The 18047-nt window shown below is 50.4% G+C and overlaps 1 non-coding gene across 1 annotated transcript; it reads left to right on the forward strand.

The window, feature by feature from the left end:
• Positions 1 to 7350: 7350 nt before the first annotated feature.
• On the forward strand, positions 7351 to 7421 carry TRNAG-UCC (transfer RNA glycine (anticodon UCC)). The gene has a single exon. It is a non-coding gene; the product is annotated as a tRNA-Gly (tRNA).
• Positions 7422 to 18047: the final 10626 nt, after the last annotated feature.

The following is an 18047-nucleotide window of genomic DNA, read 5'->3' on the forward strand; positions in this document are numbered from 1 at the left end:
ATGGGTGTCCGGGAGCTTGTGGTCGGGGGACGAGCTCCAGGGTGGGAAGCCCAGGGTAGACTGAGTACAAATCATGGGGTCCTGCTGCTAAGCCCCCCAGACCCAGCCTGATAGATCCTGGGCTGACCTGGTCCCTTTGTCTAACGGCTGTGAGACCTGGGGAAGTTTACTCCTACTCTGCACTACAGCCTTCTAGCTTGTGCCTTGCCAACTGTCGGGGGGGGACTTAGGTTGTGGGGGTGTGGTGAGCGAAACCGCTAAGGTGTCTGGTGAAGGTGGTGGGGTCTTCCTACTCCACTAGGAGTCACTTCAGATGAACAAAGCACTGTCCCTCTCCACCTCGACCACCACTGTTCACAAGTTTCAGGGAGGGCCCACTGAGGCAGGGGGCAGCCATGATGGTGAAAAATCAGAGGTGGGGACCACGGGCAGGCTGTCAGGTCATGGGCCTGATGTGTAAGAAGATTCACGGGACGTGTGTCTGTGTATGAGAGAGAGTATATGAGTGTGGTGTGTGTGAGAAAGTGTGGGAGTGTATGGTGGGTGTGAGATTGTGCTGTGTTAGTGTGTGAATGAGTGTGTGTGGTATGTGTGAGTCTATGGTGGTGTGTGAGAGTATGTGAGTGTTGTGTGTATGACAGAGAGTGTGTGGCATATGTGAGATTGTGTCTGTGTGTGGTATTGTGAATGTGATTGTGTGTGTGATGTGTGTGTGTGATAGTGTGCTATTATGGGTGAGTGTTATGTGTGTGTGTAGTATATGTGGAGTGTGTGTTGAGTGTTGTGTTAAATGTGTGGTATTGTGAGTGTGTGGCTGTGTGTGGTATTCTGAGTGTGTGATTGTGTGGTGTGTATATGTGTATGATTCTGTGCTGTGTTATGTGTGTGTGTTATGTGTGAGTGTGTGTAGTATATGTGGTGTGTCTGTTGAGGGTTGTGTTGAATGTGGTGTGTGTGGTATTGTGAGTGTGTGTGAGTGGTTGTGTGTGTGGTGTGTGTATGTGTGTGATTGCGTACTGTGTTATGTGTGAGGGTGTGTATATGGTGTGCATGTTGAGTGCTGTGTTACATGTGGCGTGTGTGGTATGGATGGGTGAGTGTGTACAGTTGTGTATGGAGTGTGATTGTGTGTGGTATGTGTGTATGTGAGAGCACAGCAGGGGAGGGAGAGGGGCAGCCCAGCCCTGTGAACATGCTGATCCCCCTCACTGATTCCCGTCTCATCCCAGACACCCCTTCTTGACATCCCCCGTCCTGCCCCCCGCACCACCCCCTCTCCAGGTGTGAGAGCTGCCAAGAGTCGAGAAGAGCCAGCTTTGGGAAAAGTGATTAATCTGGGTGACATCACACTGCTCTTCACTGATTCTAAATTCCTTGGAAACTTGGAAATGCAGTGAGGCGAACTTAGAAGCTTTGGTTCTCTTGTGCTGACCAGCCCTCCATGATAACGTGGCCCAGAAAGGGCCTGGATCTCCTGGGACCCGCAGGCCCGTCACCACCCAGGACACGTTCGGCCCCTGGGGAGTTGGAAGGGCCCCTGACAGCCCAGGGTACAGGCACATTCCTGCGGCTGGCCGGCTGGGGCGGGCGGGACCGGGTGCCCGTCTGCCGAGGAGGCCGGGCCACCTGTCCCCGCGGCTCACCCTCTGCGTCACCGGCTGGAGGCATCCGTCCCGACTCCACCCTTCTCACAATGACAGCCTGGCCTCGCCTCCCTGGCCTGGCCGTGACCAGAGCTGCCCTCCTGTCCTGTGGGCAGCGTGGGCAGGTGGCCACCAGCAACAGGGCCTCCTATTCACACAGCCACCTTCTCCAGACCAGCGGCTGACTGTAGGTCCCAGCCTTCTGTCCTTGTGGGAAGGGCTTTATGTCTTGTCCACCCTTCCAGCGAGAGGCTCAGAAGGCTAGGATGGCCCTGGGCCCCCTGGCCCGTGTCCTCCAGCCCAAAGCCACCACTTTCTTTTGGGCATAGCCCATCAGTAACAGTGTTTGCAGCCTGGCAGTTTATGGTTTTTACAATTACGTATCCATCCTGTTCTCATTAGCTAACATCTCCAGGTGCAATGCGCACTGAAAGTGAGGTGCCGTATTTGGACAGCAGACCTACATGCACCACATGAACAGTTATTTAAAATGGGAACCGTCTTAAAGACCCCTCTGGCGGCCTTGCTGGTGCCTCCAGCTCCCTCCGAGTCTCTGGGCCCCTCAGCAGCAGACCCCACGGAGCACTGTCATCCTCACTGGCTCCCTGCCCTGGGGGAGCCGAGCTTGGGGCCCCGGGTGGTCACTGTGCTGACCCCACATCACACTCAGTCCTCTCAGCTCACACTCTCCCACCCCCACTGGTCTCCTCAGGTCCCTGATGGCTCCCCGACTGTCACTCACGAAGACCTGGGCGCTACATGGGCCTCTTCCTCCGTGACACTGTCACCTGGATGCTCACGCTTAGCATGTCCACACCTGAGCGCTGACCACCTTGCCCCTTCCCGTCGACCCCACAGTTTCCCCTGTGGATGGCGCTCTGTCCTTCCAGCTGCTCAGGTCAGACCTGGCTCCTGTTCTGCGCGGACGCTCAGTGGGCTCTCAGCCTGCTTTGCTGTACCCACCTGTCCGAGCTTTCCTCTTCTCTCGCCCTAGCGGCCAGGGGGGTCCTTTACACAGACGTCGGATCATGTCGTTCTCTGCTGGAGACCCCCCAGGAGCTCACCACTGTGCTCTGACCTCGGGGGCCTCACCCCAGCCCTGCCTTAGTCCTACGGGCCGCCGTGGGGTCCCAGTACCTCAGACCCTGCTGTCTTCACCCCTCAGCACTTATTCCTTCTGTCTTCCCCTCAGCCACACAGATATCCAGGGTCAGCAGCCCACCTGCCTTGCTGCCCCTCCTCTCTGCCCTGGGGGAGCCAAGCTTGGGGCCCTTGGTGGGGCACCTGTGGACACCCCCTTCCCCAGCAGTGCTCCCCTTAATCTTGCTGTAGTGGCCTCAGGCTAACGGGGCAGCTGTCAGGGGTCAGCAAGGAAGGGAAGGAAGCAAGTGTTCGTGCAGGCAATGCTGGATCCCAAGCGCTGACAGGTGCCCCGGCCCCAGGGCCTGCCCCATGAGCCCCAGTGTGGAGATGGTGTGGTTTGGGGGAGGAGACCCCAGTGCACAGTGTGATGGCTGGGCTTGCACCCCTGACCTGTGGCCGTCTTGTCACTTACCCTGACACCTACTTTCCCTGCAAGGGGACATGCTCCCAAGGGGCTTCTCGAAGCTCCTGGTCGGGCAGGAACAGCTGCCCACAGGGGTAGGGGGAGCCTCTGGCTGCTACTAGGGGATGCTCCCTGCCGAATCCTCCCCAGGATCCCCTACTACTTGCCCACAAGCACTCAGAAATGTTTGCAGAGCACCTATTCTGCTGAGCGCTGTGTTGGAATCTGGGAGAACAAGTACTCAGAAATGTTTGCAGAGGACCTACTATGCCAGGCACTGTGCTGGGCTCTGGGAGAACAAGTACTCAGAAATGTTTGCAGAACACTTACTCTGCTGGGCACTGTGCTAGACTCTGGGAGAACAAGCACTCAAAAACATTTACAGAACACCTACTCTGCTGGGCATGCTGTGCTGGCCTCTGGGAGTACAAGCACTCAGAAATGTTTGCAGAGCACCTTCTCTGCTGGGCACACTGTGCTGGACTCTGGGAGTACAACTACTCAGAGATGTTTGCAGAGCATGGGCTGCTTTCTCCTCACACAGATCTCTGGCCTCTGAAAGCCAGATTCCTTCCTCTGGGAGCTTCCTTGGCTGAGGGCATGGCAGGGTGATGCTATCCATCACAGCGGGACCCTGGTGGACGAGGACCCCGCCCCGTGCCCCTCAGCCTAAGGCAGTTCTGCACCCGTGGTGGGTCCTGAGCACATAAGTCGGGCTTTGCTCCGACCCGCAGTAATCCCATCAACCAGAAAACGGCCCCATGCCTCCATTTTGGATTACAGGTGAGGAACACTGGTATAGGGTGGATGGGTGCTGATGGGACACTCACTCCTCTTGGCCCACATACCATCCTGTGCCACAAGCCTCAGCCTTAAGTGAGAGGGACCATCACAGCCCAGCAGGGGAGTGAGCCTCTCAGTCTGTGGCCCCACCAGAATGGGGGGGAGGATTCTCGGGGTGCTGTGGTGGGAGCAGACACCCCTCCTCGGGGTGCGGCGAGGGGGTTATTACCCAGGAGGCCCTGGGGCTTTGGGCAAAGAGGATTGATTTTGTCATGATTCCATTGCAAATTTGTTTACTCAACAAATATGTATGGGGTTTGGGGATCCCTGGGATTAGGATTATGGGAAGGGTGCCTTCTGTTCTGGGGTGCCTCTTTGATGGGAGAATGAGGGGCCAGGACAGCGGGCAGGATACTGCTATGGGGACACCCCCAAAGTCATACTAACACAGACCTCTCTGTTAGGGTTTCTGGGGTGCGGCCTGCTCCAAAGTCCCCCATTTCAGTCTGTGAGGTCAGGATCACTGTGAAGACGGCAGCATTATGAGGGGCCGTGGAGGTGGGGACCCTGGGCTCTGGCCCAGAGCCCCCTCTTCTCACCATATACAGGCTGCACTGGTCTTCAGAAGGAGAAGGCCGTCTCCCCCCAGGAGCCTCGAACAAGGAGGGGAGGAGGGCCACAGGCCGGCCCTGCCCTGCCCTGGGCCCGGAGGCTTCCCTGGGCTGTCTGGGGGTGGGGAGGGAACGGCTGAGCTTCCTGCCTCTTTGCTGCCTCCACCCCCACACCCCACACTTGACTTTGAGGTGGGGCTGGGGTTGCCTGGGGAAGTCCTGACACATAACCCTACTGAGGTCTCCTCAGCTCTGACTGGCCTGGGGCTGACGAGGGGTGAACCAGCTGGGGGAGCTGCTTCCGTGTGTGTGTGTGTGTGTGTGTGTGTGTGTGTGTGTGTGTGTGTGCATAAGTGTGCGTGTGTGATTGTGTTGTGTGAGTGTGGCTGTGTATATGAGTGTGTATGAGTGTGTGTGCATGAGTGTGTGTGTGATTGTGTCTGTGTATATGAGTGTGTCCCTGTGTGTGTGATTGTGTCTCTGTGTGAATGTGTGCCTGTGTGTGAGTGTGTGGGTGCGTCTTTGTGAATATGTATGTGAGTGTGTGTTGAGTGTATGTGTGTCTGTGAGATGTTCAGTGTGTATGTAAGAATGTGTGTGAGTGGTGTGTGTGAATACGGAGCTTTCTCGCGGGTGAGAGATCTGGTCACGCCACCTAAGCGGTACCCCCCCTGGGAGACCCCTGATCCCTTAGAGGAGGAACTGAGCCTGGAGTTGCAGCAGCGAGGTTGACATGACTGGTCATTTTCATACATGTTTCTAGGTGTTAGTAGTCCAATCCCAGCCAAAGAAATTGGAGGCACATTGAATTATTTTAAATTGTACTGGTCTCCCAGCCCATGGTTCTCCGATGCCCTGGCAGAGAAAAACATGGTCTCGGACAGAAGCTAGAGGTGGGTCTGTCTTGCCTGGGGTCGTCCCCACTTTGGGCAAGAACTGAGCCCTGGTTCAGTTGGGGACCGAGTGTTAACCCAGGCGGGCAGCAGGGGAGGCCCTCCGTGCGGTCCTGATGCAGCGGGGACTCTGATCTCCTTCCCACAGGAGGTGTCAGCCTGCGGCCAGCCAGGACCCTGGGTGCCCTCTGACTGCCCTTGATGGGCCCTCTGGGAGGGGGCTGAGCGCGGAGGGTCTGCCCACGACGTGAGCCTCAGTTTCCCCACCTGTCAAGTGGGGCCTGAAGCAGTCCTTCTACGTAGGGCGTTGCAAGAACGACATGTAAACTGTTCAGTGCTAAGATCTCAGTCCAGGCGCAGCTTGTCATTCACTGGGAGTGAGTGTCCAGCTTCCCTCCCTGCCTGCCTGGACTTGGGGTGAATGTGTGAGCAGGACGGAGCGCCGGAGCGCGCGGGCATGGTGGGCCAACACACCCAGGAGTCCCAGCCACAGGTCTCCATCCCCCATAACCAGATGTGCGGGCGGAAGCATCCCTTGTCCGTCCCTCCCCTCAGGGGCTCGCAGTCAGGCACTGCACTCTTTGTCCCTGTCCCCTTTCTATCAACGCTGAGCTCTCCTGGAGAAACGTGCGTGCTCCCCATCCTGCCGGGCACCTGTCAGGCCACTGCGCTGAGTGCTGACAGCGGGCGGTGCCGCCCACGCCGAGCGCCCCACAAATCGCCGGCGGCGAGTGCCGTCTGTCTGTGCGTCAGCCTCGCCCTCCTCTCAGCGCGCACCCCGCATCACCCCGGGGCCGCTGGGGCGGTGAGTCATCGCGGTGAGCACAGGCCTGCCTTTCCCACGGATAAAATATGAGAAATACAGGACAGGCGGTCCTGTCCTAGCTTTGGAATTGTGTGTGTGTGTTAGAGAGAGAGAGCGTGACAGAGAGGGAAGAGGCAGACGGTGGGGCGGAGGGTGGGAGGGAGAGCTCAGAGGAAGAAAGACCCACGACAGCTGCCATGTCCTTTCTAGGTGAGAAGATACAGCGTCCACCTGCCTAGCCTTGTGACCCCTGGGGCTCGTGGTGGGTCCCCTTGGCCTGGCCTTTCTCTGGTCTGAAAGAATGAAACCATTCAAACCCGCCCTGACCCAGGACAGCCCATTGGAGTCCTGTGGCCCCAGGACCTATTCTTTTTTTTTTTTTAATTGTTGTAATTAAATGAAGTTTACATTTGAAGTTAGTCTCCCATACAAAATTTTTATACATACATTGTTATGAGACCCTAATTGCTCACCCCATTCTGCGACAGCACACTCCTCCTTTCCGCCCCTGATTCCCCATGTCCATCCAACCAGCTCCTAACCCTTTCTGCCTTCCCATCTCACCTCTGGACGGAAGCTGCCCCTTTGGTCTCTTGTATCTACTTGGCCAAGAGGCACGCTCTTCAAGAGTATCGCTTTATATCCAGGACCTATTCTTGAAGCAGGAACCGGGCAGGAACACTTTCCTAAGTCCCCACCCCACAAGGGACAGAGGTAAGGCCCCTTTGCACTTAGCAAAGTGTGAGAGAACTTTCTGGATTTTTTACTTAGGGCCACATACTCTTGTCAGTTAGGATCACATTGGATGGAATCCTGAAAGGCTCAGCAGAGTGCTGGTAAATGTTTAACAACCAGCTCTGGGAGGGGCTGGGGTGGGGGACAGCCCTGATTCACAGCCATTTGCCAGTTTCCATGATGTAAATATTTCAAGCTTCCAATGTGATGTCACGGAAGAAAGAGATGGGAAGAGACATGGTTGGAGGCATTAGCACCCTCCCGGCTGCAGGAAGACCGCAGGAAAGGGGCTGGTTATTGCTCCCCCCTCGTTTCCAAGTGGTGAGTGTTGGGGGCAGTGGTGGTTCAGTGGTAGAATTCTTGCCTTCCATGCAGGAGACCTGGGTTTGATTCCCGGCCAGTGCACCCTCTGTCATGGGAGGGTTGCATGTTGCTGTGATGCTGAGCAAGCGGAGCTTCCAGACTAAGATGGACTAGGAAGAAAGGTCTGGTGATCTCCTTCTGAAAATCAGCTCCTGAAAACCCTAGGGATCACAATGGTCCAATCCGTAGCCAATCATGGGGATGGCGCAGGACCAGGCAGCAAATCGTTCCGTTGGGCATGGGGTCACCATGTGTCAGGGTCAACTCGACGGCAGCCAGCAACTGTGAGTCGGGTTACAGCACCTAGAATAAAACACAGGTGTCAGGGCACCAAGCGGCCTTGCCTCAAGGTGATGTCAGTGCACAGCTTCAGCCTGGAAAGCCTGGCCCGGCTGCTGTACAGGGAACCACGCCCGCGAGGACTCCCCACTCCAGGGTCACCCTGGGCCCTGCACCACTATTGCATTGACAACTTCAGATGCCACCCACCCACACCCAAGACAGCCCTCCTGGACACCCCAGGATGGGACCTCACCTGTGATGGGAGCACAGCCACAGCCACACCATCAGGGGGCCCAGAACCCGCCTCAAAGTGGGGAGGGGTTCTGCCTCTTACTGTGTCCCCTGGGCAGACGTCAGGGCCTGGTGACAGCCAGTTTGCACTCCGTCCCCCCGAGAAGCCCCCAGAAGCCCCCAGGAGCAGGCCCCATTCCATTAGACACTCAGGTAGCACAGCTAGAAGACCTGTGGCATTGGGCCTGGCCTCACGGCACTGTTGCCACCACAGAGTGCTAGTGATCTCACCACGCTGCCCAATCTGTCCCTCTCCTACTTCAGGGCCTCCTCCTTGAGCCCTCCCCACCTCCTGGCCCCTCCTGTTCCAAAGAGGATGCAGGAAATGAGGGAAGATGAGGTTATCTTCCCAGCCTGCCTGGACCATGCCTGGTGTGGGACTATGCCCGCCTGCCTTCCTGGGGCCTGGGTGACTGTCCACATGTCCGCTCTCTGGGTCCGTCCGCCTTGCTCACCGGAGACATCACCATGCTTTCTCCAGTCCTGGCGCATCCGCACTTCCTAGGAGAGCTGGCTTCACCACGGCCTCGGGCCCCACCACTTCAAGCAAGCCATGGAGGGCTGTCTTCAATGCTATGTCCAGTGCTGGGGCCAGCCTCCGGCGGCGTCTGCCCAACCCCTCAGGAGCTCGGGGCATGTGCCCTCCAGGGCTCTGAGGAGGCCCATGGCCCATGGCTGGCCTTGTAGGATGCGCCTCCTGACCCAGGTGTTGGTACCCCCAGGGCGTGTCCCAGCCCCCTCTGTGGACACTCTTCCCCGAGGGGTCCCACGCAGGCTCACGGCTTCAGAGTCCATCATTTGTCCACCACGACTCTGGCCTTTCTGCCCTGGCTGAGACCCCAGACTCGTGTCCATTGGCCCTCCCTCATCTTCCCAAGTCATTTCACTCCGGCAAGCCCATCTCACTCAGATTTCCCCTCCTCCCCCTGAGCCTGCTGCTCCCCTGACTTCCCCCTCTGGTTCCAACTTAAGCTCCTTCTCCACTATCCCACCCCCACGCTGCCCTCCCACCTCCTCACCCAGCCCCACCCTGCTCTCCCACCTCCTCACCTACCCCCATCCCGCTCTCCCACCTCCTAACCCCCCCAACCTGCTCTCCCACCTCCTCACCCCACCCCCACCCCTGATTTCAATCAATCCTGCATCAGACCCCCCAGCCCGGCTGCATCCTGAGGCCTCCTCCTTTCCCCACCCTGCCCCATGTGGGTTCACCCAGGGGAATCTGAGCTCTCTTTTTTTTTTTAATTAGCTTTTTGTAAAAATTTTTTGTTGTTGTTGTTGAGAATATACACAGCAGAACATACACCAATCCATCAATTTCTACATGTACAATTCAGTGACGTTGGCTACATTCTTCAAGTTGTGTAACAATTCTTGCTCTCCTTCTCTGAGTTATTCCTCCTCTGTTAACTTAAACTCACTGCGCCCTAAGGTCCCCATCTAATCTTTTAAGTTGCTGTTGTCAGTTTGGTCCCAAATAGATCTTGAAAGAGCACAATGCTCAAGGCAGACTTCTTTACTAATTAAGCTAAACTATTATTTGGTTTGGAGCCCTGGTGGCACAGTGGTTAAGAGCTTGGGCTACTAACCTAAAGGCCGGCAGTTCGAATCCACTAGCCGTTCCTTGGAAACACTATAGGGCAGTTCTGCTCTGTCCTATAGGGTCACTATGAGTTAGAATTGACTTGACTACAATGGATTTGTCCTTTTGCTTTATCTTTTGGTTTAAAGAAGACCTTAGGGGATATTTTTGATTTAAGGTTTAAAGATTATCTCAAGACAGTAGTTTCAGGGGTTCATCCAGCCTCCATGGTTCCTGAGAATCTGTATTCTATGTGAATTTGAAATTCTGTTCTACGTTTTCCCCCTTTTGATCAGGATACCTCTATAGAATCTTTGATCAAAACGTTCAGTAATGGAAGCTAGGCACCATTCAGTTCTTCTTAGCCTCATGGAGGCATGAAGGCAATTAGGCACACATTCCGTATCATCCTCCTATTCCTGACTCTCCTTCTTTCTCCGTTGCTCCAGGTGAATAGAGACCAGTTGTTGTACTTTGGATGGCCACTGCAAGCTTTTAAGATTCCAGGCACTACACAATAAACTAAGAGAGAGAACAGAGGCACTAAACAAGATGTTAGGCCAATCAACTGGGGTGTCCCATGAAACCATTCTACAAACCAAGGAATTAAACCCCATAAAGTGTTCGGTTGTACATAAGCAGTCTCAGCAGCTGCTCTTTTTGTTGTTGTTGTAAATATATCTATCACACAACCTTTGCCAGTTCAACTTTTTGCAGGTGTACAACTTATTGACAGCAATTGCATTAATCAACCGTGTAACCCTACCCTTAACCAATGTGATTTTTCCATCACTGTAAATTTAATAAGCTTTTTACTTTAGGAGGTCTCTGGGGGCGCAAATGGTTCAGTGCTCAACTACTAGTGGAAAGTTTGTTGGTTCAAACCACCCAGAGGCGCTTCGGAAGACAGGCTTGGCGATCTGCTTCCAAAAGGTCACAGCCTTGAAAACCCAACGGAGCAGCTCTACTCTGCACACGTGGAATCGACATGGGTCAGAATTGACTCGATGCCAACTAACAACTAGGTGGTGCAAAAGGTTTTGGCTCAACTATTAACCTAAAGGGTGGCAGTTCAAACGTACCCGCAGAGTACCTAGGAAGAAAAGCCTGACAGTCTTCTTCTGTCAAGATCACAGCCATTGAAAACCCTATAGAGCAGTTCTACTCTGTAACATATGGGGCCACCATGCGTTGGAGTTGACTTAATGACAAAGTTTAAAATTTTTTATTGTATTTTAGGGTAATTTGATACTTACATTAAAAATTGAGGCAATAATACACCCCCACCCACACACCCACACATACACTCGCTTACCCAGTTTTCCCTGTTGTTAACATCTTTCATTAGTGGGTACGTTTGATACAATTGATGAACCAATATCAGTGCATTGTTATTAACCAAAGTCCATACTTTATTCAGAAGTCCTTAGTTTTCACCCAATGTCCTTGTTCTGTCCCAGGATCCCATCCAGGACACCAAGTTACATTTAGTCACTATGTCTCCTCGGGTGCCTCTTGGCTGTGACAGTTTTTCAGACTTAGCTTGTGTTATGTTGATGGTTTGAGGAATGCATGTCAGGTATTTTGTAGAATGTCCCCCTACTGGGATTTGTCTGATGTTTTTCTCATGACTGGACTGGGGTTATGGGCTTTGGGGAGAAAGACCGCAGAGGCGAAGTGCCATTCTCATCTCATCCTACCAAGGGTACATACCATCAACATGACTTATCACTGTTGATGTTGACCTTGATCACTTGGCTGAGCTGGAGTTTGTCAGGTTTCTCCACTGAGAAGTTATTCTTTTCCCACTGTCTTAGTCACCTAGTGCTGCTGTAACAGAAATACCGCAAGTGGGTGGCTTTTAACAAACAGAAATTTATTCTCTCACAGTCTAGTAGACCAAATTCAAGGCATCAGCTCCGGGTGAAGGCTTTCTGTCTCTGTCGGCTCTGAATAAAGGTCCTTGTGATGCATTAGTCTTCCCTCGTTTTGGGAGGATCTCAGCACAGGAACCTCAGGTCCAAAGAACGCGCCCTCCTCCTGGCACTGCTTTCTTGGTGGTATGAGGTTCCCATGTCTCTCTGCTCACTTCTCTCTTTTATATCTCAAGAGAGATTGGCTTAAAACACTACCTAATCTTGTAGATCTCATCAATATAATTGCCGCTAATCCATCTTATTATGTCATAGTGATAGAGTTTACAACACATAGGGAAATCACATCAGCTGATAAAATGGTAGACAATCATACAATACTGGGAATCACGACCTAGCCAAGTTGACAGATATTTTGGGGGGACACAGTTCAATCCATGACACCTCTTTTCCATACTGTGCTCTTTGGGAGGAAGTCACTCCGGTAGGAAAGAAGCCCACACTTAAGGAGTGGGGAGTGATGCTTCTTGGTTTTGAGGGCAGAGTGTCTTCCTGCATTCCTTGGGTTCTTAAGCATGGGAGATTTACCTCTTGTCCCCATTTATTCATTTATTCAATCATTTATTTACACAAGTATGAACTCATGGATATTTATTTTGTACCTTGGGTTATAATCAAATACTACTTTATTTATTTTGTTGCTCAAATGGTTCCAGCTTTGGCCATTGGGCATTCCTTTAGTTGGCGCTTATATCCCTTTGACATCCCCATCAATGTGGGCTTTTTGTTGTGTTGTGTTTTGTTTTTGAGCACTTCCTTACTTTCTGGCACTGAAAGATGTTCCAAGTTAATCTTGTGCTTTCTCTGCCCTAGCCCTGGGTCCAACCATTTCTCCAAGAAGCCTGGGTCTCCTTTGTTGCAGAATGGTGTCAGAAACCAAGATCTGGGTGCTATGTGTGTTTGTTGCTTCTAAGCCCTCTCGTCTGACAGAGTGAAGAATTATGTGTGTGCATATTAACCTGTGTATATACACATACATCTCTATAAATATTTCTGTCTTTGTAAGCTAAACATGAGTTCATACCGATGTCTCTGACTCTAATCCACCACCATGTGGATCATTCTAGCCTCCTCCCCTTGCTTATCTGTAAACTCTGAATGTTATGGATTGAATTGTGTCCCCCCAAAAAGATATGTTGAAGTCCTAACTCCTGTACCTGTGAATGTGACCTTGTTTGAAGTAGAGTTTTTCCCTGAAGATGTTATCGGTTAAGTTAATGTCATACCGGAAAAGGGTGGATACTAATCCTATATGACTAGTGTCTTATGAGAGGGCAGAACAGACATGGAGACAGAGTCACGTACAGGAGAAGGCACCATGGGGAGATGCCCCTACAAGCCAAGAAATGCCATGAAACGCCTGGGGCTACCAGAAGCTCAAAGAGACAAGGAAAGATCTTCCCCTATAGCGGACAGAGAGAGAGCACAGCCCTGCCAACGCCCGGAATTCGGACTCCTAGCCTTCAGAACTGTGAGAAGATAAATTTCCATCCTTTAAAGCCACCTCCTTTGTGGTATTTTGTTACAGCAGCCCTAAGAAACCCAGACACTGAGTTATCTTTTAAAAATGTAAATCAGATCACGGCCTGCTCAGAACCTTCTAGCGGCTTGGCAACATACCCAAAACACAATCGTAAGGTGTTTTAAAATCCTAATTCACCATGGTGACCAGGCTCCATGTAATACAGACGCCACTGTTGCTGTCGACCCCACACCCCCGTCTCTACCACTTCTCCTCTCACACCTCTTTTTTTATTGCTGAGTTTGGAGCACAATGTGTTCCCTCCTGCCTCAGGACCTTTGCACATGATGGTTTCTCTTCTGGACAGCTCTTCCCCAGATTCCTGCAAGGCTCACATCCGTACTTCATTTAGGCCTCTCTCTGACGTCACTTCCTTGGAGAGACTTCCTGCCCACATGTTGTCAGTAGCTCACTGGCCCTGCTTATTCCCCTCATTCTCTTTACTTTCTGCCTCACCGCCCTTGCTTGTCATCGAGTTCATTGATTTGCTTACTACTTAATTAACTCTCCACCTTTGGAGGATGCCAGGAAACCAACTCATTATTCTGAAAACTGATAAAGGGACAGAACCAAGCATTCATTCCGCCTTTCCTAGTAAACGAAGAGTTAATGAGGGAAAATTCTTCTTTAGAGAAAGCCAGCTAAAAAATGAAGAATGAATAACGGAATTAAAATATCGTCACTTTGCAACTTCCGATGAAATGATCGGCCTGGACAAAGGTCGTTGATAGCTGCTGAAATGAAGGGGTAACAGAGCTGCTGGGACCTTCACAGTGGGGGGCAGGCTGGCCACCTCTGAACCCCTGATCAACCTAACTCAAGGAGGGGGACAATCAGACATGTGTGGCTCCCTCTGTGGCATGCTCGAAAGCACAGAGCCCCCCTCTCCAGGAGCTCTTCCTGTCCCCACGTCTCACTGAATGAAATCAAACCTCGAGCTCTAACTACTAGTTTGCAGGAAACGCAAACAACAGAGGAACCCACGGAACCCACCATGAGTGTGCACTGACCAGAGAAGAGGACACCGGGACAAACGACCTGGTGTCCTCAGCAAATAAACTGAAAGAAGAAAAGAGAAAGAATCAGATCAGAATCTATTGGCTAAAAAAAGGCTTAACAACCACTATACACCTATTAGAAGAGCTAAAGTCCAAATACTGACAACATCGAATGCTGGAGAGGATGTGGAGCAATGGAAACTCTCATCCATTGCTGCAGGGAATGCAGAACAGTGCAGCCACTTTAGAAGACAGTTTGGCTGTTTCTTACAAAGCTAAACACAGGCTTACCATACGATCCAGCAATCACACTCTTAGGTATTTACTTGACTTATTTGAAAACTTATGTCCATATGAACCCCTGCATATGTATATTTATAGCAGCTTTATTCCTAATTTCCCAAAATTGGAAGCAACCAAGATGTCCCCCAGTAGGTGAATTGATAAACTATAATTCATGCATACAGTAGAGTATTACTTAGCAATAAAAGAAATGAGCTATCATGCTATGAAAAGACTTAGAGGAACCTTCAATGCATACTGCTAAGTGAGAGACACTGGCCTGGAAAGGCTCCATACTGTATGATTCCAACCACAGGATGTTCTGGAAAAGGGAAAACTATGGAGACAGTAAAAAACGCAGTAATTACCAATAGTTCAGGGGGATGCAGGAGGGATGAAAGTGGGAGGGATAAGAGGGCATTTTTAGGGTAGCTTCATGGATTGAATTATGTCCCCCCAAAAATGTGTATCAATTTGGCTGGGCCATGATTCCTAGAATTGTGTGGTTGGCTTCCATTTTGTGATTGCAATTTTATGTTAAAGAGGCTTAGGGTGGGATTCTAACACTACCTTTACCCAGGTCACATCCCCGATCCAATGTAAAGGGAGTTTCCCTGGGGTGTGGCCAAAGGGAAGCAAGCAGAGAATTGGGGACCCCATACCATCAAGATAGCAGTGCCGGGAGCAGAGCACGTCCTTTGGACCGGGGTCCCTGCGCCGAGAAGCTCCTAGTCTGGGGGAACACTGATGAGAAGGCCGAGAGAGAGAAAGCCTTCCCCTGGAGCTGACACCCTGAATTTGGACTTTAAGCCTACGTTGACTATGAGGAAATAAACTTCTCTTCGTTAAAACCATCCACTTGTGGTATTTCTGTTGTAGCAGCGCTAGATGACTAAGACAGGTAGTGAAACTTGCATGACAGTGTAATGGTGAACGCATGGCATTCTGAATGTGTCAAAACCCACAGACTCACAGAGTGAACCCTCCTGCGAGATACGATGGTTGTTGTGAGGTGCCATCAGGTTGGTTCCGACTCATAGTGACCCTGTGCGCCACAGAACGAAACACTGCCCGGTCCTGCGCCAGGCTCACAATTGTTGTTATGCTTGAGCCCATTGTTGCAGCCGCTGTATCAATCCATCTTGTTGAGGGTCTTCCTCTTTTTGGCCTACCCTCTACTTTACCAAGCATGATGTCCTTCTCCAGGGACTGATCCCTCCTGACAACATGTCCAAAGTATGTAAGATGTAGTCTCGCCATCCTTCCTTCTAAGCAGTATTCTGGTTGTACTTCTTCCAAGACAGACGTGTTCATTCTTTTGGCAGTCCATAGTATATTCAATGTTCTTTACCAACACCATGATTCAAAGGCGTCAATTCTTTGGTCTTCCTTATTCACTGCCCAGCTTTCGCATGCATATGAGGAGATTGAAAATATGATGGCTTGGATCAGGCGCACCTTAGTCTTCAAGGTGACATCTTTGTTTTCAACACTTTAAAGAGGTCTTTTGCAGCAGATTTGCCCAGTGCAATGCGTCTTTTGATTTCCCGACTGCTGTTTCCATGGGTGTTGATTGTGGATCCAGCTAAAATGAAATCCTTGACAACTTCAATCTTTTCTCCGTTTCGTTACATTGCTTATTGGTCCAGTTGTGAGGATTTTTGTTTTCTTTATGTTAAGGTATAATCCATACTGAAGGCTGTGGTCTTTGATCTTCACCAGTAAGTGCTTCAAGTCCTCTTCACTTTCAGCAAGCAAGGTTGTGTCATCTGCATAATGCAGGTTGTTAATGAGTCTCCCTCCAATCCTGATGCCCCTTTCTTCTTCATATAGTTCAGTTTCTCAGATTATTTGCTCAGCATACAGATTGAATAGGTGTGGTGAAAGGATACAACTTTGATGCACACCTTTCCTGACTTTAAACCATGCACTCCCTGTTTGTTTTGCCCGAACAACTCCCTCTTGATCTGTGTCCAGGTTCCTCATGAGCGCAATTAAGTGCTCTGGAATTCCCATTCTGTGACCTATGGACTTTAGTTAATAATTATGTATCGATACTGGTTCATCAAATGTAACAAATGTACCAGACTAATGTAAGGTGTTAATAATAAGGGAAAGTGTGCAGGAGGGCAAGGAGTATATGGGAGCTGTATGTTCTACACAAGTTTTCTATAAACCTATAACTGCTCTAAAAAATAAAGTGCATTAAAAATAAAGATGTAAGAGACATAGCAACCAAATGCGACACATGGACCTTGTTTGGATCCTGATGTTAATAAACCCATCATGTAAACAAAGAAAAACTTCCAGAAGAATTTATGAGGCAGTTAGGGAAATTTGAACACTGATGGTATTAAAGAATTATTAATTTTATTTTAAGGGGCTCTGGTGGTGCAGTGGTTAAAGCAGTCAGCTGCTAACCGAAAGGTCAGCGGTTCAAACCCACCAGCTGCTCCACAGGAGGAAGATGTGGCAGCCTTCTTCCGTAAAGATTTATAGCCTTGGAAACCCTATGGGGCAATTCTACTCTGTCCTATAGGGTCGCTATGAGTTGGAATCAACTCAGTGGTAACAGGTTTTTTTTTTTTTTTTGGTTTTGATTTTACTTTGGAGGGTGATAATGATGTTGTGATTATGTTTAAAAAAAGGACCTACCTCAAAATAAACCAAGGTTGGTGAGGGTGGGAGGTGGGGTGGGGCGGGGGATGAGAGGCCATTGGTCATTGGTCACCGCGTTGATAATGGCTGAAGTGGGTGATGGGCACAGGGGTGTTCGTAACACTCTTCTATGTTAGCATATGTTTGACAATTTCCTAATAAAAACTTAAAAATCAGTCAATCAATCAACAGGTGGATTATACATCCCATACCTGGGATTGGTCTGAGAAGGTAATGTTTTTCTTTTGGGTCACATAAAACATTTAAAAAATAGTTGCCATGAAGTCAATTCGAACTCATAGCCACCCGATGTGTGTCAAAGTAGAACTGTGCCCCACAGGGTTTTCCATGGCCGATTTTTTGCAAGTAGATCACCAGGCCTTTCTTCTGAGGTACCTCTGGGTGGACTCAATCCTCCAACCTTTTGGTTTGCACCACCCAGGGACTCCTGTAACCCTGGCAAAGTATCAGCTTAATGTTACTAAAACTTGACTTCAAAACAAGCAGAGCTATAACGTAGGAAACTTTAAACACAAGTATAGAAATAGATACAAAATGAAGTCAACCCACGGCGCTGATGTGTTAGAACCTGCTTTACTGCAACCGTAGCAAAAGTTTCTGTGATAACTGTATGCGCGTATGTTCTCTGCTGTTCAAGAAGTTTTAAAGTGTTCAGAAGAATCACTCATGCTGAATCAGTAATTGTAGTTTTAAGGGTTTGAGGGAATTTACTGAAGCTTATAATCAAATCTTCAATGGCTGAGAAAAACTGCTTTTCTTAAGTCCACTTTATTCTTATGTTAATTTAATGAGTAAAGCATTAGATAAAAGAATGCCAGAAGAACACCGTATAACATCCTTTTTGGTGTGTTTCTTCCTAGCACTCACCTGGACTTGTTATCATCCTATAAGCCTATTAACTAGAGATGGTGTCCCCATGGCCTAAGGTCACGTGGGTAAGACTTTGTCTTGCTTGTTGCAGAGAGGGGTGGGAGGTGGGGACAGGAGCTAGACAGAGGCCATGGGACCTGAGGGATCCTCAGTGTCCTTGGTAGTCCCTGGGCACAAACGATTAGCAATAGACTGCTAGCCGAAAGGGTAATGGTTCAAACCCACCCA

This window comes from Trichechus manatus, unplaced genomic scaffold, assembly GCF_000243295.1.
Source record: "Trichechus manatus latirostris isolate Lorelei unplaced genomic scaffold, TriManLat1.0 scaffold00128, whole genome shotgun sequence".
Classification (NCBI taxonomy): domain Eukaryota; kingdom Metazoa; phylum Chordata; class Mammalia; order Sirenia; family Trichechidae; genus Trichechus; species Trichechus manatus.